The 22,554-nt window shown below is 42.8% G+C and overlaps 1 pseudogene; it reads right to left on the bottom strand.

The window, feature by feature from the left end:
* LOC102821576 overlaps positions 1 to 22,300 on the bottom strand; it is a 24,908-nt pseudogene extending 2,608 nt beyond the window's left edge.
* Between the last annotated feature and the right edge of the window lie 254 nt (positions 22,301 to 22,554).

Genomic DNA, 22,554 nt, shown 5'->3' with positions numbered 1-22,554 from the left:
CATACTTCGGACATATTGTCAAGAGGGACTAGTCACTGGAGAAGGATATCATGTTTGCTAAGGTGGAGGGTCAGAGAAAAAGAGGAAGACCCCAATGAGACGGATTGATCAAGTGGCAGCATCAATGGACTCAAGCGTGGCAACGGTAGTGAGGTTGGTCCAGGATCGGGCAGTGTCTCATTCTGTTGTGTATAAGGTCACTATGAGTTAGTACCAACTTGATGGTACTTAACAACAACAACAACAACAACAATGATTTTATCAGAGACCTGGGTTCTTCCACCTTTTCTCTCTGACATTCTTCCACGTCAGCTGCTTCCCGCACAGTAACAAGATGGCTGCAGCTGCTCCTGATATTTGGACAAAACTGAGCTTCTAATAAGCAAAAGAGACCCTGCCCAGACTTGCTAGGTACCCTAAGAGGGCTTGTATTTTTGAAAAAGAACAGAGAATGTAACCACAATTAGAGAGGTTTGTCAACTTCTCTGCATGTGGGTAGGTCTGGTTTGTCCTGACCAAGGAGAGTGAGCTGAGCCTCCCCTGTACATGCCCTCTCTTTCTCCTCTTGGTCCCCCATGGAGGGAGAAGGCAGTTCCCTCTCTTGGGTCCAAACATTTTAAGAGTGAAATTGAGACATGGAGAAAAGGGGGTCCAAAAACCAGGATTAAATATGGACCACTTATTGACTGAAATCTTGTGACTGAAATCCTGAGAAGTGTTGAAGCCTGCCCTCTCATTACTTGAGCAATTGTAAAGATGCACAGGACATGCCCAGGGTGCATAGCTAAGCAGCCACATCCTAGGACATGCTATTAAGAAAGATCGCCCATAAAAATTCCATATTTTATGAGACTTGTCATTAAGGAAGATAATCCATAAAAGTTCTGTATTTTTACTTCCTTGTGAGATATTTTACAGGTCAGACTGGTTCACCTAGTGCCCTAGGCATAATTTTAAAGGACAAACCTTCTACTGGGGCAAAAGATACTATCTGGGGAGGAGTCTGAACTAAGGTCCTGAAGAACCACGCATGTTCTGCATCCAAGAATAAGTTCTGTCTGCTCCTACTAGAGGCCTTTGTGGTGGAATCCATCTTGAAGACATGCTGGGCACTCACCCAATCAACATGTCCCTTCCTAAACAGGCCATTTCCCAGAAATCCCCACCTATCACTGTGAAAAAACATGATGTCTTTTCCCTACCCAAAACTTTTTAAACCCCAGCAAAACCTTTGTTTAGGGAGATGGAGATTAAGTATTGTTAAATCCTCCTCAACGCCTCTTGCAAGGCTCTTTCCTATAATAAACTTTGGCTCATATGGAAACTCTACCTCACCTTACTGTTCTTAGTAGATAGCAAGACCCCTCTCTTGAAGGGTGGAGATGTGGTTGGAACTCCTTGTAACAGACTTTGGCAACCACAAAGGGACACATTAGTCCTGTCCCTGGACCTAAGACTACTGAGGAGGGGATTGGACAAGGGACAAAAGCAGTTGCTGGTACGGAGCTCTCCCCTGTGTCCTCCCACTTGGTAAGGTAATCTGACCCCATTTATATTCTGTTGTTGTTGAGTTGGTTCAAATTCATAGTGACCCTTTATAGGGTTTCCGAGGAGCAGCTGGTGAGTTTGAACTGTTGACCTTTTGGTTCTAAGTCCAGTGCTAATCCTAAAGCACCATGTTGTTGTTAAGTGCCGTCAAGTTGGTTCCAATTTATAGTGACCCTGTATATGGTTTCTGAGGAAAGACTGTTGAGTTTGAATTCCCAACCTTGTGGTTCAAACTGACCTTGCAGTCAAGTGCTTATCCTACAGTGCCACACCAGGACTCCATGTTGTTGTTGTTGTTATGTGCCGTGGAGTTGGTTCCAACTCATAGCGACCCTGTACAGGGTTTCCAAGGCTGTAAATCTTTACGGGAGCAGAAAGCCTCATCTTTCTCCCGCGGAACAACTGGTAGTTTCGAACTGTTGACCCTGAGGTTTGCAGCCTGATTCGTAACCACTTCACTACCAGGACTCCATAGTACATGTTTTTTCAGTTCCCAACTGTGAGACTGGACAAACAGACACCTGGATATCTGTACGGATGGTTAGTCTTCTAAGGATAGTGGTTGGGGTCAAATTGGAAAATTGACGTCATCCAGACCAGGACACCCAGGAAATTCTGCTGTCAGGTGCTCTCCCGCAGTCAGAATTAGAGGTTCCAAGGAATAGGAGACCTGATGAAGGAGCAAACCCAGGGGCTGCCAAAACTAGGGGCAGGAATGTACTTGAGTAGGCATTTTGACATTTGTTTCCCTTCCTTTGCAGGACTGCTGACTGTCCACTTTAAAGGTCTTCCACAATATTTGTGTCTGTTTGTGGGGACCCCGAGTGTGTGATACAGGTAGAAGATTTCTGTGAATCTCATTGTTTGCCGTTGTGAGCCCTGGGAACCTTCTACCTGGACGGCAGAAGAAGTTGTTTGACCTGTGAGAAGGGTCATCATTGTTTTAATGGGAAGACTCTTATCTGGACTTTAAGGCATATGGTATGGTCGTGAGTTGTATCTATAGCATTATTATTGTTTAACGTCTTCTTTGTGATTCTGGTTTTGTGTTTTTCTCCTAGGAATATTAAGAGATTATAGTTTATGACAGACCAATAGAGCAAGCTACTGGAAATTGATTGGGCTTTTTGCTTTGCTAGCTTCAATGCCTACATTTTCCCTAAGATTTTTAAAACATCCCACTTACCCTTGATAACTGTAGAAAGAAACTAAGGTTTACAAAGATACACCAGTCTTCCAACTATTCAGGCTTTATGAAACACCCTTCTTATCTCTAAAGAAAGGTATAGGGCTACGTATGCATGTGTATATATATTGTTTTGTTTTGTATCGTTGTTACAACATAAAGATTTACATGAGTTTCTTTTAAAGAGTGTTCTGTAGAAAAATCATTTACTAGGATAATGATGTATAAAAAGGCCTTCTAAAGTAACATTCATAAAAGTATGATTTTGACTCTGGATGGCATCGAATTAATACTTTTTAAAATTTAATATTAATTTTTTTTTTACATGTGTATGTTCATGGGTTAAATTATTTTAGCATTACAGAGAATAAATGAAATGTTCTCATTTCATCAGGTTTTCATGTTTATAACCACTTTAGAGTAAAAATATTGGTAAATATTTTGAATTAGATACTGTAAAAATAAGTTTCCTTTCTTTAAAGTCCTGATATAAGGACTTGAAAATATCCCTTGAAATAATTTGACTTCCCATTGTTTTGTTTTTTTCAAACCACCTGGGCCAGTCTAAACATATATCAATGAATCAACAAGCCTAGTTTTTTTGTTTTGTTTTGTTTTTCTTTAGATATGAGCTGGGGATGCAGGAAGATAGTTTGAATTCATATAAGTTTTAAAAAAGATAAGATCCCACCCAATTCAGTGTGGAAAGAGCCTGGGTGACTCAGTGTAGTGAGCGCTGGACTGACAACTGCAGGGTTGAGAGTTTGAGCCCACCAGCCACTCCCAGAGAGAAAAATGAAATTTTCAGTCCCCATAAAGGACAGCCTGATGTGGCTCTGGTGTGGCTGCAAGGTTGGCAGTTCAAATCCACCAGCTGCTCCTCGGAAACCCTACATTGGGTGGCTATGAGTCGGAACTGACTTGAAGGCACTTAACAACAACGTAGTTACCATTAGTATATCTAGACTGACTGGCAGCAGGCTGATTAGGTGTAGACATGTTTTCGAAGAATCTTAAAAAGTCAAATTTAGGTTTAGAGAAATAAATATAGATTTGAAAGTAACCATGGCATATTTAAACAAACTTTTATTTCAACAGTTATTAAACGTTATGGTATATGAGTAATTTTGAGATCTTTAAGTAAATTTACTACCCTTTTAGAGCCAGGGATGGAGCAAGGAACTTAAGGCTGACGTTTGGGGATGGTTATGGCGTGGAGTCGGTTCCAAGCCATAGCAACCTTGTATAGAGTTTCCGAGGCAGAAACCCTCATCTTTCTTCATTGGAACAGCTGGTAGTTTTGAACTGCTGACCTTGAGGTTAGCAGTCCAACTTGTAACCACTATGCTACCAGAGCTCCTTAAGCTGAAGTTTAGAAGAAGGAATTAAGTGAGATGAGCATTCTGACAAATTTGCTACTTTTGAATTTTTAAAACATATTAGAAGACTCCCAACGCGTACACCCCAGATGGAGTTGCACCCAGAATTTTGCACCCAGAATTTTTTCTTTTCGAACATTTTTGTCCTAACAGCTGTTACCATTGGAGTAGAGAGTCAAATTATTAGTAAGAGACATCAGACTGCTGTTAATATTGAGCACTATAATGAAACATTAGGATCCTATGGAAGTAAAAAGGGGAAATAAGACAGCATATTTGTGTTTGTATAATTCATTAAAGATTTTAGTCCTCATCTAGATTTTTCTGATTTTCAAGGTTTTCATCTTAAAACCTACCCAGTTTTTGGAAATCTTTATCTGTATTCTACTTCTGGTTTTGGCTTTACTCTGGTTCATTATGCTGGGATAGAAACAACTACAATATATCCTCTAGTGTTCAAGTAGAATCTCTGTGAATGTATTTCTGAGTTGAAGTCCAGGAATGATCTGGTTTTAATCTAGGTTTAATTAAGTATGTATAGTAATGTAACTTATTAAAGTATGTATAATAATGTAACTTATTTTACATACTTAATTAAATGATACTGATATATTTGGAGTTTTGGTGTAGCACTGTAGGATAAAGCACTGGGTCATAAAGGTCAGTTTAAACCACAAGGTTGGCGGTTCAAACCCACCAGCTGCTCCTTGGAAACCCTATACAAGGTCGCTATGAGTTGGAATCAACTCGACCACACTAAACAACAACAATAATAATATAATTGGACAAGCATCCTAGAGGTATTGTCATGGACAGTTTTTCAGTTATGATCCACAATATCAATTGGGTTAATAATACCAAAGAGTTAATGTATGTAGAAACAAACTGGGTGCCTGTATGTTTTTAAAATGTGCTAAAAGGTTTTATTTAATGAGAGAGGTGTCCAATTCGTCTAAAAATTCCTCTTATGTTTTTACATAATATTGGAAGCAGACACATAATATACTGTCATAATTTTACTAACCTGAATTTTTGGCCATTAAACTTAGTCACAACTTGGTTTCTTTTGAATTGAATAGCACAAAAGTTGGTAGGTTTCCATAAAACTTAATTAAGGTATTTATATAGAAAATATATAAATTATTTTAGAACTGTTATATGGTTACGTCTAAACAGTTTTCAGAAAATAATATTAATTGTTTATATTTAGAGCTGTTTTTATTTAAAGGGTTTTTTTTTTAATGGACTTTATTCGGACTTTTAAAGGATATTATTATGGGTTAATTGTGACCTTATTAGGCTTTGTCATCTTCAGTTGAAAAAAATTGGGTGACAGTAATGTGCTGGATCATGGTTGACATCTAAATGGCTGAGTCATTTGGGGACCAACCCTTTGGCAAAACGTATTCCAAAGGTCAATTTCCTATGAGAAAGAAAAACCTGAATGACTATGCATTTTATTACTGAGTCTGCAGCAGGTACTAAAAAGAAATTACAAACGGTAGAAGCAGGACCCCAGACTCCACTCTCACAACTGATTAAGGAACCTTTGAGGTCTTTAGCAACACAGATCTGGCACTAGAAATTAATAAAAAAGACCCAATTGTTGGCTGTGGCACTCCAAGTCCCATCTCCTGGTAGCCATACGGGAACCAGAATGGGAGTTTCTGCATCAATGGGTAACTATGGAGCCAGCCTAAAAGGAAAGGCCATTGGAAGGCGGAGTGTTCTGAATGTCCTAGGGCAGGGCACCCAGTTGACTCCCTCCTGATACTAGCATGAAAAAGCCCACTATGTATGGCTCATGTCCTTTTCCTCAGAGGAGGAAGGGCGGCCCTACTGACAGAGCCCAGAGATTGGCTCAGCTCCCAGCCAGAAGATCATCACTGTATCTATGACAAAGCCTTGGGGTATGCTTGCTGTGAAAAATAAGGAGACTGAATTTTTATTTTCTTAAATGTTTTATTGTGAATTATGTGATAGTTTACATGGGAGAACATTACTTTTACATTTATTCTATCATATATCATCTCATTGCCATGGTTACAATCCCCTCCATGCATCATCAACCAACCAAAGGGTATAGCCTACCCTGCAAGCCTGCCCCCCACACCCCCCAAGTCTTCAGCACACAGTCCCTCTCCCTCTCTGGATCTAAAGTCCCCACCTGCTCCATTGCTCCACATCATTGTCTCTGCCTCCATCTCAGGCATCATTGTTTCTCTGGGTAGGGTCCCACTCTCCGCTCTTCTCCATTGATGGTCCTAGGGACCTCCGCTCCTAGACTGAAAAGTTAATCACTCCCCTCTTTGCTGTAAAACATCTACCTTTACATTTCCAACCCTCACAATCAGTCCTGATAACAATTATTCACTATTGTATCACAAGAGACCCATCTGCATTTCATTTCATCAGCCCTGCGTAGACAGATTGGATACTACTCACTGGAGATTCTGCCTTCCTCCAGGTCCCCTGGCTCTATGTTACCTCTTGAAAGCTTGTAAGCCTGTCACTTCTTGCCTTTGTAGCCCTACGCCCCCATTTTGGGTTGTCAATGTCCAAGTTGCCCATCCCTGTCTACTCTGTGAGTGGAGAGGGTGGGAATGATTCTTGCTGTAAGGATTTGCTCCCTCTTTTGAGCTACTGCATCCATAGGTGTAGGTCAAGTTCATCAAATTGTATCAGATTACTCTTTTTTTCCTCTTCTTTCTTCTTCTGGTTGACCTCTCTGATCATCCAGTCATTGAAGCCAGGTTAAGTGGGTATTATCTGCAAGTGTGGGTGTTCTTGTGCATATGCCCTATTTTCTTATCAGCTGGACGCTTCACTCTCCACTCTAGTCCTCTGTGGCTATGTCACTGAGGGAGACTGAATTTTTATTAGATACAGGGAGCTAGCTGTCTTCTCTGTTTTGACGCACATCCAAGTCTACTCTCCAGTAATGACTGTATAGTCATTGGGGTCCAAAGAAAGCCCAAGGGCACTCCACCTGAGGAGGAGCCACTTACTGAAGGGCATCGGTATATCTGTGAGCCTACAGAATATCTAGTAAATAGTGCTTCACAGGGCATATTGTAGGAGGAACAATTTTGGCTGGTATCTTCCTTGCCTATCTCTGCTATTCTGAGCTCACACCCCTTATTGAGAAGCAATTGTTCTGTATCTTCTGGGTATAGGTTCTGACCATTCAGCACACAGTTTAAGATGGTCAAGCCCCTTCTTATCCTATTCCCTAACTAACATGGTTATGTGTTGTGTTGTTAAGTGTGGTCAAGTCAGTTCCGATTCATAGTGACCCTATATAGGGTTTCCGAGGAGCAGTTGGTGAGTTTGAATCACCAACATTGTAGTTCAAACTGACTGTATAGTCAAGTGCTTACCCTATAGTGACATACCTGAACTATGCAACATGGTTATGGACCACCAAATAGTGTTCCGCCACACACCTGCCAGTTTGTCACACTGTGATGACGTGCATGTTGCTGTGATGCTGGAAGCTATGCCACCAGTATTTTAAATACCAGTGGGGTCAGGTTTCAGCTGAGCTTCCAGACTAAGACAGACTAGGAAGGAGAGACGGACTACTTCTGACTATTTAGTCACTGGAAACCTTATTAATAGCACTGTCAGCACTAGATTATTGAATAATGAAACATGATGAAAAGCACCAGAATCTTGTCAGATATAGTGTTGGAAGATGAGCTCCTCAGGTTGGAAGGCACTCAAAATATGCCTGGGGAATTGCTGCCTCCTCAAAGTAGAGTTGACCGTGATAACGTGAATGGAATAAAGATTTCAGGACCTCCATTTGTTGTTGGGGCACAACTCAAAATGAGGAGAAACAGCTGTAAGCATTCATTAATAATGGGAACATGGAATGAAGGACGTATTGTGAGAATAAAAGTGGGCGGCTGAAAGTAGGGCTCAGAGCAAGAATCGCCACTTCAGGTATAAGAGCTTGCTCTGAGACCTGCTTCAGGCCGGGGCCATAAGAACAACTAGGCATGGCTAGGCAAGTCCCCAACAGAATATCTTAAGAGACACAAATGCAGGGTAAAGAGCACACTCGTAAAACTGTCACAATAGAAGACTCACAGGCCAGGTGGCCGGAACAGATAAGATGAGGGCGGAAGGACTGGAAAAAGTCTTAGTACTATAGGTTACTTATGTGATGTTATGTTTAAATCTATTGGATCCCGCGGTTTCTGAATGCTCCATTGGGTAAAAGTTGTAATCCTAGTTTGCATATCCCCCTTCCGTGGTGTGTCCCAAAACCCTATATAAGGTGTGGTTTGTGAACTGCTTGGGGTCGAGCTTTGGTGAGCTTATGCAGTAACACTGCTGTAACACTGCTGTAACACCGCTGAACACTACACTGCCAGCCGCCACTCGACCCTAGCATGCTAGCTTGAATAAAGCCCGCCTGCTTTTGCATTATCTTTGTCTCTTGGTCTCCTTATTGGGTGGTGGTCTCGGACCCTAACAGTATGAATATGGGAAAATTGGATGTTGTTAAAAATGAAGTGGAATGCATAGTGACCTGAAATGGTTTGGTATTGACCACTTTGAACCTGACAGTCACTTACTATGCCAGAAATGACAAATTGAAGAGGAATGGCATCACATTCATCATCAAAAAGAACATATCAAGATCTGTCTTGAACTACAATGCTGTCTGTGATAGGATAATATCCATATGCCTACAAGGAAGATCAGAGTCCTGGCGTGGTGCTGTAGGTCAATATGCTGGACTGCAAAGTCTGTTTAAACCCCAAGGTCAGCGGTTCAAGCTCACTGGCCACTCCTCAGAAACTCTATGCAGGATCGCTATGGGTTGGAACAGACTTGAAGGCACTTAACAACAACAACAAGGATGAACAGTTAATAACACTATTTTTCAAATTTATGTACCAACAACTAAAGTCATGAAATGAATGATGAAACTGGATAATTCTACCAACTTCCTTAGTCTGAAATTAATCAAATATGCAATCAAGATGTATTGATAATTACTGGTGATTAGAATGCAAAAGGTTAGAAACAAAGAGGAAGGATCAGTAGTTGTAAAATATAACCTTGGTGCTTTATTGACTATGCAAAGACTTTTGATTGTGTTGATCATGATGAGCTATGGACAGCATTGTGGCGAATGAGTATTCAGGAACACTTAATTGTGCTCATGAGCAACCTGTACATAGACCAAGAGGCAGTTGTTAGAACAGAACAAGGTGACACTGAATGGTTTAAAATTAGGAAAGGTGTGCGTTAGGGTTGTATTTTTTCACCATACTTATTCAATCTGTATGTTGAACAAATAATCTGAGAAGCTGGATTATAGGAAGAATAACATGACATGAGGATTGGAGGAAGACTCATTAATAACCTGCGATATGCAGATGATACAACCTTACTTGCTGAAAGTGAAGAGAACTTAAAATACTTACAGATGAAGACCAAAGACAGCAGTATTTGGAATGGGTTGTACTTTAATGGAAAGAAAACAAAAATCCTCACATCAATGGAGCAATAAATAACATTATGATATATGGAGAAAAGATTGAAATTGTCAAAGACTTCATTTTGTGGGATCAACTATCAACACTCATGAAAGCAGCAGTCAAGAAATCAAACGACATATTGCAATAGGTAAATCTGCTGCACAAGACCTCTTGAAAGTGTTCAAGAGCAAAGACACCAGTTTGAGGATTAAGATGCACCTGACCACAGTCACGGTATTTTCAATAACCTCATATGCATGTGAAAGTTGGATAATGAATTAGGAAGACTGTAGAAGAATTAATGCATTTGAGTTATGGTGTTGGAGGAGAATATTAAAAGTACCAAGGACTGCCAAAAAAACAAATAAATGTGTGTTGGAAGAAGTCCAGTCAGAATGCTCCTTGGAAGCCAGGATGGCCAGATTTCGCTTCTCATGCTTCAGATATATTTTCAGGAGGGACCCATCTTTGGAGAAGGACATCATGGTTAGTTAGTAAAACTGAGGGTGTGAGAAAAAGAGGAAGACACCCAAGGAGATGGATTGGCACAGTGGCAGCAGCAATGGGTTCAAGCATAGCAATGATTGTGAAGTTAGAAGAGGAATGGGTAGTAAGTATTTTGTTCTCTTGTGCTAGGAGTCTGTACCAACTTGATGGCACCTAACAACATAGCATCAACAAATAGTGTTAGATCATTTGCTGGCAGAACAGGGTAGAGTATGTGCCTCACTAAATACTTGTTATGCTTATTTTAACACCTCAAGTGAAGTGGAGATTAGGGCCTTAAGCATCTGCAGTGGTAAAGACAGTCCAGTCCCAGATGAGTCACAGTTAATGGAACCAAATCACAGACCTGGTTCCTTCTCTTTTTAAGACCCTGGTGGCCTTTTTACTGCTGTTAATCTTTGGCCCATGAATATTCAGTTTACTGGTCAAGTTTGTATCCTCAAGATTGCAGCAGTTTCAAACTAAACTTATAGTCATCCAAAGTTTGCAATTTATCCCAAAAGACAGGGCCCTGAAAACATGCAAAATATTGGAGCAGTCAGCGAACGATTTCTACTCTTTTGGATTGGAAATAAGACTGACCAATTCAGCATGAAGAAACCACAGAAGAAAAGAGATGTCTGTCAGTGGTGCCACAGAGAATCATGGGTATAAAATCTCTCCAGGTGGGGAGGTGAGACAGGGAGAAAAGGGGATCCAGACATCAGGATTAAACATGGGCCATTTATTGACTGAAATCTTGTGACCGAAATCCCGAGAACTGTTGACGCCTGCTCCCCTCCTTGCTTAACCAATTATAAAGATGCACAGGACATGCCCAAGGCGTATAAATGAGCAGCCACACTCTGTGCCTTTTCACTAATAAAGACCACCCGGAAAAGTTCTGTATTTTTACTTCCTTGTGAGATTTTTACAGGTCAGACTGGGTCACCTAGTGCCCTAGGCATAACTTTAAAGGACAAACCTTCTACTGGGGCAAAGGAGAAAGCCAGATCCTGGGAGGAGTCTGAATTTAAGCCCAGAAGAACCATGCATGCTCATCATCCCCTCATGAGTTCTGTCTGCTCCTACCAGAGATGTTTGTGGTGGAATCCATCTTGAAGAAATGCTTGCATGCACCCAATGAACACAGTCCTTCCTGAACAGGCCATTTGCCCAGAAATTCCCACCTATTGCTATGAATAAACATAATGTCTCTTTCCTACCCAAAACATTTAAAACCCCAGCAAAGTCTTTGTTCAGGGAGATGGGGGTGGGGGTAAGGGGTGCAGGGGTGGAGGGGTGGTTAAGCATTGCATTAAGTCCTCTCCATCATCACAAGCCTCTTTCCTATAATAAACTTTTGCTCATATGGAAACTGCCTCACCTGACTGTTCTTAATCAGTAGAAGGCAAGACTCCTCTCTTGAAGGGCGGAGATGCAGTTGGCACTCCCTGCAACAAAATCTTCATTTCCTTCTCACTGTGCTCTGCTGTCTTAGAGGTCACACTCATCTCTAACCTTCCTTATCTTCTGGCGTACACACTTGACAAATGAAGATTTTATTTCCCTTCTCTGGCTCCGAAAACAGGTGATATGTAAGGCTCAGCTACCTTAAAAGTGACTGATTGGGGCTTTATGTGAATATATTTTAAGGATTTCAAGATTAAACTTTTTCTCTCTCCACATAATTCACTTCAAAGATACAACTTCATGCTTATTTTATTTCATGATGTGGAGTATACAATTAACTTTCCCCAAAGAATTTGGTCATCATCACTGGGTTGTTGTTGTTAAGTACCTGAGTTCTGTAAATTCCAACCCATAGGGACCTGTATAGGGTTTCCAAGGAGCAGCTGGTGAGCTTGAACCACCAACCTGCATTGCAGTTCAAATGAATTTGCAGTCTGGCGCATTAACCCACAGCGCCATACCAGGAACAGTTTCTAAATCCTTGGAATTTACCTAGTGATTGGAGTCTGCTATTCACTGAGGAGCTCCATGTCACACTTAGCAGGTTATGCTAATGAAGTGGGTGGGGACAGGCCTCACCATAAAGACCCACCCTGTGATATCAGCTTGACTTCTGGGGAGGGGAGAAGGGCTGGGGATTGAGTTCAACTGCATATTTCAATCAATTTTGTCAATACCAGAAACGTTAACAAAAACTTTGGAAACCGAAGCTTGGGTGAGCTTCCAGGTTGGTGAAAGACATCAATGCCCGGAAGGATAATGTGTCTTTGGGACACAGAAACTCTGCCTTAGGACCCAGCCAGACCTTTCCCTAATGTCTCTTTATGCAGATCCTGATTTTTATCCCTTTCCCATAATTAAACTGTGCTTTCCTGAGTTCTGTAAGTTGTTCTAGTGAATTATTAAGACTGAACCAGTCATAGGGACCGCCCCCACCCAATTTTTAGTGAGCAGGTATCCCAGGGGCCCTAGAACCTGTGAGTGGTGTCTGAATCTTAGGCAAACTTGGCAGTCTGAAGGATTGCATCCTTTAACTTGTAAGATAAGTGAGACTTAGCTCTGGTGGTTGTGCTCCACAGAACTGCATTTTCAGGATGTCAGAGGATGCTTAGAGTTGGTATTTGGGGAGACAGACACAGGCAAGGCACACAGAAGATCTTTATAGAATGCATGACTGGATCTTCCCGGGAGCCAGTATTTTGTGTTGGTTCAAATCCCAGCCTTTATATGCAAACCTGAATTCAAATCCCAGTGCTATCACTTGTTAGTTTGGTCCACTCTCTGATCTTCAGATTCCACAAATTAGTCTAATGACAGCCTGTACCCTGCAATCTTCTATTGTGAAGATTAAATGAATTACTATTTGTAAACTGTGTGGTATGTGTGAGTGCTCAGTAAATGCCACTGTGGCACTATAGGATAAGCACTGGACCGCTAACCACAAGTTTGGTGGTTCAAACCCATTAGCCACTCCTTGGAAATCCTATACAGGGTCACTATGAGTCAGAACCAACTTGAAGGCACTTAACAACAACAACAACAACAACTTCTTGGTGTTATTTAAGGCAGTTCTCAGTTACTCCAATTGGGGAGGGGGTGGGCAGATCTTACAAGAGAAAACCCTCTCATTCTTGCCTTCCTTCTTTCTTCATTGAATATTTATTGAACCCTATTAGTAATGGTCAAGGAGCTCTGGTAGCATAGTGGTTACGAGTTGGGCTGCTAACCTCAAGGTCAGAAGTTTGAAACTACCAGCTGTTCCAAGGGATAAAGATGAGGCTTTCTGCTCCTGTAAAGATTTACAGCCTCAGAAACCCTGTACAGGGTCGCTATGAGTCAGAACCGATGACTCCATGGCATATAACCACCACCATCATTAGTAATGGTCAGTTTTAAGATTTTTTCACCCACTACAAGTGGGGGGAACTGAAGAAAAAATTCAAGCCTCGACTTTCGTTATTGAAAGATTCTCTGGGCAAATTATTGAATGATGCAGAGGGCATCAAGAAAAGATGGAAGGAATACACAGAGTCATTGTATCAAAAGGAAACGGTTAATGTTCAACCCATTTCAAGAGATACCATATGAACAAGAGCCAACAAGGAAGTCCAAAGTGCATTAAAGGAATTGGCAAAGAACAAGGCACCAGGAATTGATGGAATAAAAATTGAAATCTTTCAAGAAAGTGAGGGAGCACAGGAGGCATTCATTCATCTCTGCCAAGAAAGTTGAAAGACAACTATGTGGCCGGCTGATTGGAAGAGATCCATATTTGTGCCTATTCCAAAGAGAGGTGACCCAATGGAATAAGGAAATCATCGGACGATCTCTTTGATATCTCAAGTGAGTAAAGTTTTGCTAAAGATAATACAGAAACGGCTACAATCATACATTGACAAAGAACTTCCAGAGGTTCAAGCTGGATTCAGAAGAGGCCGTGGAATGAGAGATATCATTGCTGATATCTGATGGATCTTGCCTGAAAGCAGAGAATATCAGAAAGATGTTTACCTATGCTTTATTGACTACGCAAAGGCTTTTGATTGTGTAGATCATGATGAGCTATGGACAACATTGAGAAGTATGAGTGTTCTAGAACACTTAATTGTACTTCTCAGGAATCTGTACCTGGACCAAGAAGCAGTTGTTTGAACAGAGCATGGGAACACTGAATGTTTTAAAATTGGGAAAGGTGTGCCACAAGGTTGTGTTCTTTCACCATACTTATTCAACCTGTATGCTGAGCAAATAATATGAGAAGCTGGGTTCTATGAAGAAAAACGTGGCATCAGGATTGGAGGAAGACTCATTAACAACCTGCGATATGCCGATGATACAACCTTGCTTGCTGAAAATGAAGAGGACTTGAAACATTTACTGATGAAGATCAAAGAGCACAGCTTTTTGTATGGGTTGCATCTCAATGTCAAGAAAACAAAAATCTTCACCACTGCACCAATCAACAACATTCTTATCAATGGAGAAAAGATTGAAGTTGTCAAGGACTTCATTCTTCTTGGATCAACTATTAACACTCATGGAAGCAGTAGTCAAGAGCTCAGACGGCGTATTGCATTGGGCAAATCTGCTGCACAGGAACTTTTTTAAGTGTTGAAGAGCAGAAATGTCAGCTTGAAGACTAAGGTGAGCCTGACCCAAGCCATGGTATTTTCAATAACCTCATATGGATGCGAAAGCTGGACAGTGAATAAGGAAGATCGTAGAAGAATTGATATCTTTGAGTTGTGGTGTTGAAGGAGAATACTAAAAGTGCCATGGACTACCAAAAGAACCAATAGATCTGTTTTGGAAGAAGTGCAGCCAGAGTGTTCCTTGGAGGTCAGGATGGCTAAGCTTCGTCTCTCATACTTTGGACATACTGTCAGAAGGGAACAGTCGCTGGAGAAGGATGTCATGCTAGGTAAGATGGAGGGTCAGAGCAAAAGAGGAAGACTCCCAAGGAGATGGATCGGCCAAGTGGCATCATTGATGGCATCAAGTGTGGCAGCGGTAATGAGGTTGGCCCAGGATCGGACATTGTTTTGTTCTGCTGTGCATGGGGTCGCTATGAGTCGGTTCTGACTAGATGGCACCTTACAATAACCACCACTCTGAGTATAGGTCAGGTTCATCATGAAGATGTATCTTCTGTCACTGTAGCTGTTCCAGTCAGCTTGTCCTTCCTAGTGGGAATGTCCCACCTCTTAAGGTTCTGGATGGGACTCAGGATTCCACCTAAGGTCCTATAGTTTGCACGAGGCCTATTCCACTGGGCAAGCTGTAGAACCCCTTTTAGGTATTCCAATCAGTTATAGGCTGAAGACGGGCTTACAAGTTTTCTCTGACCATGTTTCCTAACATTGTTTTCTATCTCACTCAAGTGTCTATTTTACAACAGTAGGCTAAGGAAACTAATATTCTCAAGGCAGTCAAGGATTTTAGTATTATTTACCCTCTTCAAGCTATACCTAGATCCCTGTATCCCAGAGCCCTGTTGTTCCAGGGTTGAGTATACATCACTATTTACCTCTGTCCCACTAGGCCATGCAAACATTTCTCAGTGTTCCCCTATCTATCTTGTTCCTCTGCCTCCTCTCCCCTTCTTGTATTGCCCTCCCCAACACCCAAACTAAACCCCCACCCCCACCCCATTGTGGTTACCTTATATTCATTAGTTGTAGCCTCCATTTAAGACAGTCTATTTTATCCAGTAATCTACTTGATCTTCCCACCACCTGGGTCTCTGTTCCTCTATGTTTACCTTCTTTCACATTGTAATTGTTTTGATCATAGACTGGCCTCCCAGATCCTCTGTTCTTATAATTTTATTCTGTTCTTGACTCTTCCATTTGTTGATTATGTTCAGGGTGATGCTGCCACATATGTCATTCTGTAGTTGTTGTCTGTTCTTGTTTGTTCTCGGTCCACAGAACTTGCTTTAGGATGTTTTTCATAGCAGGGTTGGCTTTGGCAAAATCCCTTCGCTTCTGTTTGTATTATTTGATTGACAGCTTTGCTGGGTAGAGGATTCTTGGGTGGCAGTTTTTTTCTTTCAGGGTTTTATATATGTCTCCCCATTGCCTTCTTGCCTGCATGGTTTCTGCTGAGAAATCCGAGCTTAATCTGATTTACTTGCCTTTGTATGTTATATTTCTTTTTTCCCTAGCTGCTTTCAAGATCCTGTCCTAATCTCTGATTTTGGAGAGCTTGATTATTATGTCTTCTGATTGTCTTTTAGGGTCTATCCATCTTGGGGTTTGTTGAGCTTCTTGAATGCTTATCTTTTCACTTTTCATGATGTTAGGAAAATTTTCTTCCAGAAGCTCTTCGACTATCTCCTCTGTGGGCTTGTGTGATTGTTCCTGTTCTGGAATGCCAATAATTCTTATGTTATTCCTCTTCATGTTGTCCAACATCTTCTTCAGATGTTTTAATCCTTTTTTGTATTTGTTCTTCTCTGTTAGTAGTGTTTAGAGATTTATCTTCTAGCTCACTAGTTCTGGCTTCTATCTCTTCAATTCTATTCCTTTGCTCTTTCAGTGTATTGTCTATTTCTGATATTGTATTATTAATCGTTTGGACCTCTTTTTGTAGGTTTTGAATTGTATCCAATGCTGTATTTATCTTATTTGATTGTTCCTGTAGCACTTTCCTGACTTCTTCCTTATTTTTCTCAACTCCATTGTATAGTGTTTTGATACATTTTATAATCATTTTTCTGAATTCCTTCTCTGGCATTTCCAAAGCCTGCCCATCTTCTAGTATGGAGTGTAGGTCTCCTTCCAGCTCATTTGCCTCAGTCACTTTATCTCGTTTCTGGACATGTGCAGATATGGTTGTCTGCTTCTGTTTTTTGGGCATCTTCAGGGGTTATCTGTGGCCTTAATACTTAGATGGGTGTGTATTTTGGTATTTTTTATGCTTTCTGAATGCCTCCAGGTAGATGTGATCAGGAAATGGGCTTCCCTTTTCACTCTTCTTCTTGAGAAATTTCAAGATGCCACTGTTGGTCGTTGTGATGTAACTTAGGATTTAATTTTCAGCCTATTTCCTTTTTCTGTCCGCTTTTCCCGCTCCACAATCCCCATTCAGGCCTTTTTTCTAGTTATAAACAGTTCAGGGCCAGCTGTGGCCATTTGGTTTTAATTGGAAACTGTCTCTTTAAACTTGGAGGAGATCTGTGCGCATGTGTAGTAGAACCCTCCGAGGGTGGGGCTGGGGTGTCCACCAGCTCAGGCACCCCTACAGTCACCAGAATGGAGGTGCGCAGACAGCAAGGGACCAGCAAACAGATACCAAAAGAAAAGAACGTCCACACCTCCATCTCTGCAGCTCTGCCAGGCGTCCGTGGCCGCTCTGATCCTTCCCCTGCCGGGTCCCACACAAGATGGCGGCTCCTGGAGCAGCTGAGCATCCCGAACCAGAAAACAATGGATTTCTTGCTTCTGCCACAAACTCCCCCAGCTGTAAGTCTTCCAGCCTTCTAAATATTACTTTATATGTGGTTTAGAGTTCTGGGACCATCCCTTGAGCCTGCTTGGTCCCATAGTCTGTGTTGTTGCCAGCGGAGCTGCAACTTCCACCCGATCTGCCATCTTGTTTGTTCCCCGCTCCCCCTGCCTTTTGACTGGGTCCCTTTGGGCCTCCCTCACCTGTGATTCCCAGGTCCCAAAGTAAGCCACCTGAGGACTCCTGCCATATCTCTCTTGATGTAGGATACAGCTCTGAATATTTGTGTGTCTTTCTAGAATGTCCACTTCAAAGGGAGGAAGAGGTGGAAGCCCAGAAAAGATCACATTTTGGGGTTCTAAATGTGGATAAAATGGAGTCACCTGCCTTGACCTCAAGTTGCTCCCTTCCCCACGTGTGGACATTGAGTGTTCCAACTGCACAGGAACCCCTAAAGTGTCTACCCACCTCTGAATTTTTTTTCTCTAGTAGTTTGGTTTGTTCTTCCTTTCAGTTTACCTTTGAAATCTACTCACCCTTCAAAGCCATCTTCCCTCTCAAGCCCTCCTTGGCTCACCCATGTAGCATAGACTGCTGCTTATCTCTCTGGTCTCCCTGGTCCTTCAGGATGAACATAGAGCTTTGATTATAATTTTTGGCTGATCTGTCTTTGCTGTCACTGGGCTGGGAGCTCCCTGAATACAGAAATGGTGATGGGCTCATTTCTGTATTCTCTGGGTCCAAGTTCTCAGTGGATTGCTAGTTAAATTTAGTTGTGTAACTCAAATGTCCCAAGGAACCTCACAGCATCTGAGTGCAAATGAGGTCCCTGTTTTAGTTGCCATCACAGATATACCACAAGTGGGTGGTTTTCAAGAACAGAAATTAATTTTTTTCATAGTTCTGGAGGCTAAAAGTCCAAATCAGGGTCTTGGTCATGCCGATTTCTTCTGTGAACCTCTCTCCTTGTTCCTTGTGTCTGTCAGCAATCTTGGCTGTTCCTTTGTTTGTACACGATTCTCACATAGGTATGTGTCTTTGTGAGTAATCTGTTCTTTTTAAGAACCCAGAGGTGATTAGGTTTAGGATCCACCCTCAAACTGGCATGACCTCATTGATACAGCAAAACAGGATCCCATCCACAGGTATAGAGGCCAGGAATCGTGCATTTATTTTGGAGGAATACAATTCAATCATATCACCCCCTTCCTGGGAGGTATGACTCTTGTGCTTCCCACACCCACCCCAAGGGTTGTTATTGTTGTTGTGTTCCGTGGAGTTGGTTCCAACTCATAGCGACCCTGTACAGGGTTTCCAAGGCTATAAATCTTTACGGGAGCAGAACGCCTCATCTTTCTCCTGCGGAGCAGCTGGTAATTTTGAACTGCTGACCTTGCGGTTAGCAGCCCGATTCGTAACCACTATGCTACCAGAGCTGTGATGTCTGTTTAGCTTCCCCTGAGCTCAGTGCGGTGCCAGCCACTATTGCTGTCCCCTGGACCAGTGCAGTGTGTGGCTCTGGGTGTGCTCCCCCCGGCTCCACAGGGGTCACTGTCCCACCCCTGCACCATGTGCTCTGCCTGGGTGTCTGTAGCAGAGGGTCTTCATTCAATCCTAGTTCTTCCCTGGAGATCACCTTGACTGCTGTGTCAGCACTGTCTTTGTCCCTCCACTGCAAAGTGTGGGGAATTTCTGTCCTGAATCGGGCTTGCTTGGGCTCCAAGGCACTACCACTCTTGGTTTTGTGCTTCACAGCCTTTCTCTCTCTTCCAGGCTGACCAGTGAAGGTGGGTTATAGAAGCTGCCACAGCGCTCTCATCCCAGGTCCTGTTGCTTGATGAGGTGGGTTCTCTTACGAGAACCCACAGGACCTCCTTGGGAAGGATTTCTGCCAAACAGTACACCCGTAGTCATGCCTGAATGACATTCTTTGAGTTCTTTTCTAAGAAATCTCTTTAAACAAAAACCCAACAATGCCAGTTGTAGTGATTCCAACTCATGGTAACCTCATGTGTGTCAGAATAGAACTGTGCTCCACAGGGGTGAAAAACAACATTTAACCATTTTTATTGAAGCACGGCAAAAGCTTGAAAAATGTTGTTAAGTAATGTGGAGATGATTCTGACTCATAGCAACCTATACAGGGTTTTCCAGGCTGCAAATCTTTACGAGAGCAGAAAGCCTCATCTTTGTCCTTCAGAACAGCTGGTAGTTTCAAACTGCCGAACTTGAGGTTAGCAGCCTGATTAGTAACCACTACTTTACCAGAGCTCCTTGCACATAACATATATAGATCTATAAAAGCCAAATAACAAAACCCGTTGCCATTAAGTTGGTTTTCATACGTAATTGAGTAGAACTGAAGTCCATAGTGTTTTCTTGGCTGTAATGTTTATAGAATCTACAGGGTTTTTAATGGATGAGTTTTATGAAGTAGATTGCCAGGACTTTCATCCAAGGCACCTCTGGGTGGATGACTTAAACCTCCAACCTTTGAGTTAGCAGCTGAAAGGGCTACCTGCTTGCACAACCCTAGAACTCCTTGAAATCTTAGTAGCCACGTACACCATTTGATGCACACGGGGTGTGTCGATCCCTTTGCTGGCATATCTCAGTTACTGTTGAGTGAATGGATGGATCTGTCCCGCCCCTGCTACTCCACAGGGATGCTGAATGAACAGCTGGTAGAGTGTGAGGGGAATGGGAGACACAGGAGATGTTACTGGTGTAACTGACACCTTGAACCCAGACTCCCTAACACTTTTTCTGCTATTTTCTATCTGGGTAAATCACATAGCTGCTCGGACCCTTATTTTCCTCTTGTGTTAAAAAAAATACACAAAATGTATGGTGTGCACAGTCTCTTACAATACCCTGATTACTTTATAGGGCAGTGGCGGGAAGAAAATGGGATCCTGTGGACATTTCCTGGTGAAACAAAAGTTGAGACAACAGCAGGGACGTAGGGTCAGGAAGACAGAGGATGATATTGGGACCAGAGGTCAAACTAGTTACCATGGAGTCCACCCTGATTCATGGTAAATCCATGTGTGTCACAGTAGAACAGTGTCCCACAGGGTTTTCAGTGGCTGATATTATTTTGGAAATCAGTCCGGGACCATTCTTCTGAGGTGGACACTCTTATGGGTGGACTTTCAGTTAGCTGCTGAGTGCATTAACTGGTTGCACCTCCAGGGACTACGAGGCCCAAGGAAGAGGCTTTTGGAGAACAGCTCTGAGTTGGTCTTACAGATTTGTCCTCTGGGCTGAGTTCCAAGTAGAGTGGAGAAGTTGGAGGAGCCCCGGAGTGGATTCCAGGATGAGGGTGAGGGGATGGAAGCACAAACTGAAGGCTTGATTTGTTCCTGGTTTCCTCAGGAACCCCCTGGCTGGTCATTGGCACCTCCACATCTGTCCTTCTGGTGGCCACTGAAGCTGCTTGGGGAGGGGTCTCACCTGCTCCCACCTTCATCTGCCTCCAGCCTTATATTGTTGTTGTTAAGTGCCGTGGAGTCTTTTAGGATCCATAGTGAACCTGTATAGGGTTTCCAAGGAGCTGCTGGTGAGCTTGAACCACAGACCTTGCAGTTCAAATTGACCTTGCTGTCCCACGCAGTAACAGGCAACGCCACACCAGGACTCCAGCGCTATATTGTTGTGTGCCATGGAGTTGGTTCTGAGTCATAGCGACCCTGTACAGGGTTTCTGAGGCTGTAAATCTCTACCGGAGCAGAAAGCCTCATCTTTCTCCCGCGGAACAGCTGGTAGTTTCGCACTGCCCTTGAGGTTCACAGCCCGATTCGTAACCACTACGCTACCAGAGCTCCAGCGCTATAGTCCTCAGCTAACTGTGGTGTTGTGGATTAATGCGCCAGACTGCCAAGCCATTTGAACTGCAAGGTCGGCCTTTCAAGCCCAACAGCCGCTCCACGGAAACCCTTATACAGGGTCGCTATGGGTCGGAACTGACTCAATGGCACTTCACAACGACAACAACCCACTGGCTACTTCTAGGTAATGAGTGTGAGGAGTGCTGCAGATTATTTTGGGGAGCTTGGTGTAACTCTGCTCATTGATCATAAATAATTTTTCCTAATTTAGTCAAATGATTTCTTTAAAAACGCTCATGTTTATACAAATGAGTGTCTTTGCATAATCGATTCTATTGTGATAGCCCCAGTTTCTCTACACCTGCCCCACCCGTACCTGTTCTTCTCAGCCTCTGGGAAGCCAAACAGCTTGCGGACTAGTTTGATTCAAGATGAGTAAAAGCAAAACCATTTGGTTTCCTTTGACAGCTGATTCCAGAATCGCTGTTGTAGAAGACCTGTCTTCCAGGTGAGGCGGCACTGTTAGGGGTGGGGGTGGGGGGGTATCTCTTTGTAGAGATGAAAGGGTTGGCTGATACAGAATGCCTCCTCACCAGCATCCAGCTTCCAATGAATCACATCAAAGGCAGGCCTGCCACTGCCGGCCCCTTCCAGCTGGGGGAAAATGGGCTCTTTAGAAGCAGGGTGAGTGCATTGTTTACATTAGGCGATGCTGATTTACAAGCTTGGGGCTGCCATTTCTCCCTCACCTTGAGCTCCCGGCTCACGAGAGTCCTGCACTTGCCTGGAATGGCTCCTTTGAAGGTTTATTCAGTCTCCTGAAGAGGAGCTCTGTTACCGCCCGCTCCCGCCCTGCTTTCCTTCCTCCACTAATTAGGTCGTTACCAATTGAGCAATATCTGGAGTTTGGGTAAAGTCTAGCAGGGGGACTGTCGGCAAGGGCTTCTGCATAATTGTGTTGATTAAGAGGTACAAGGCTGGAAACGTTGTCCTCCTTCAAGATCAAGTTCCTGTGCTTATGGGAGCCTTGATTTTCTGGGCCAATTTGTTTGTGTTGGCCTAATTGCTCAGGAAGAGCATTTTTCACAGAGGTTTCAGCCTGGGCGATTTGGTGTAGCTGCAACCCAGTCCCTGAGACTCCACCATGGACTGCTGGAAGAGGTGCTAGGTATGGCTGTCTGTTCTGGGGTGGTGTCTGTCCAGCT

Source organism: Chrysochloris asiatica, unplaced genomic scaffold, assembly GCF_000296735.1.
Source record: "Chrysochloris asiatica unplaced genomic scaffold, ChrAsi1.0 scaffold00106, whole genome shotgun sequence".
Taxonomy (NCBI): domain Eukaryota; kingdom Metazoa; phylum Chordata; class Mammalia; order Afrosoricida; family Chrysochloridae; genus Chrysochloris; species Chrysochloris asiatica.
Note: the sequence above shows the minus strand (reverse complement) of the source record. Positions and strands in the feature narration are given on the sequence as shown.